The sequence below is a fragment of the Morone saxatilis genome, unplaced genomic scaffold, assembly GCF_004916995.1.
Source record: "Morone saxatilis isolate NCDOM2014 unplaced genomic scaffold, NCSU_SB_2.0 Contig10, whole genome shotgun sequence".
NCBI lineage: Eukaryota > Metazoa > Chordata > Actinopteri > Moronidae > Morone > Morone saxatilis.
Window position 1 is genome coordinate 15485076 of NW_023339652.1, and position 1383 is coordinate 15486458.

Genomic DNA, 1383 nt, shown 5'->3' on the forward strand with positions numbered 1-1383 from the left:
TCCAGTAGGTGGCGCCAGCTGCACCAACTCTCAGCCAGACCGCGAGACATGTGGCTGAGACTTTCTGAAAGCTACGCTTCGTTTTTAGCCAAAAACTATTCCCGGGTAGTGCGATTCGTCGGCACTTCGTAGCAGCAGTTTGGACGCCATAACCAGTTCACTAGGTGCAAACCAGCCGCAGCAGCACTCAAAGGTGAGTAGCAACACTCGGCGCTAGCTAACTAGAGCTAACTGCTAGCAAGCTAGAAGCGACGTAAGCAGGTGCTGTTGTTCAAAGCTGCTAGTTAGCTTCGAGCTAAATCCTCTTGCTGCTAGCTAGCTAACTTATGACCTTCAGTGCAATCATCGCGGCTAATATTAGACACGATTTAGCCCGGTTTGCTTCCGTGCTAACAACAAGCAGCTAGCTCTCGGGTGGCTGTGTTTTTAGCTAGCAATAGCTGTCCGGCTAACCAACAACAACCATGTTGTTACCGTCGTGTTGGCACTGGTTGGCCAAGTTGGTGCTAATGTTGGGTCCCCAGGAGCCAGGCCGTGCTGGCTCTAAACAGCAGCAAGCTTCCACAAGTATCTGCCTGTCAACCCAGCCGCTGTTTGGTGATCTACCTCAGTCCCCATGTTTAATGCGAGGTAACGCACGGATTTAATCTGACGTTAGGGTAACTGTAGCTGGTGTGAAATGTGTAAATTGAGATGACAGTTAGAGCACAGGGCTAGTGACTAATGGCCTCTGTTGACTTGGTCTATTTTAAGTGTGTAGAAATGAAACCATAGGGTCCCCTCCATCCATCACCCGAGCCTCTGGTATGAGTTTGGTGAACAGGTTTCTCTCTGTCACATTTTAAGATCGTCACGGTGGAAGCGGTCGAAGCCGGGGCTGGGTTTGAATCCGCTATCTGAGGCTTTAAATCTCCGCCACAGGCTTCCTGCTCACACATAGAGGAGCCTTGTGGCCTGCTGGAGTCAGGATGGTTCAGCATGACTCTGAATGTAAATAACAGTTCAGTCTGGGCATTAAAGTGTGAAAAACACAAGTGAGTAGAGGATTCAGACTTGGCCTGATGAAGTCTGGTCAGTAGCTGTCTGTTGGTTTTAGGCCAGTGTTGTCTGCCACTGTTGCCAAACAAAGTGACTCAGATTAAAATGGGAAAACATTTTACTTTCACTTCTAGAGCTAGTGTTGGCAAAAGAATGTTTAACGAACAGTGATTTCGATTATATCTTCTGATACACGTGTTGTACATTTGGAACAGTGGATGGTTTAATTGAGAAGTTCAAAGCGGTGAAACATTACCATCACAACAACCCAGCCAACAAATGGACCAGGTCAAGGTTATTGACCAAAAACTAGCTGATCACAGATCTGTGGTATCGGCGTGGAAA

The 1383-nt window shown here is 47.7% G+C and overlaps 1 protein-coding gene across 1 annotated transcript in view; it reads left to right on the top strand.

Moving 5' to 3' along the window:
- scaf11 (SR-related CTD-associated factor 11) overlaps positions 1–1383 on the top strand; it is a gene marked incomplete in the record, with an annotated part of 12319 nt that continues 10936 nt past the window's right edge. The window contains 1 exon segment of the mRNA XM_035681072.1: positions 1–193.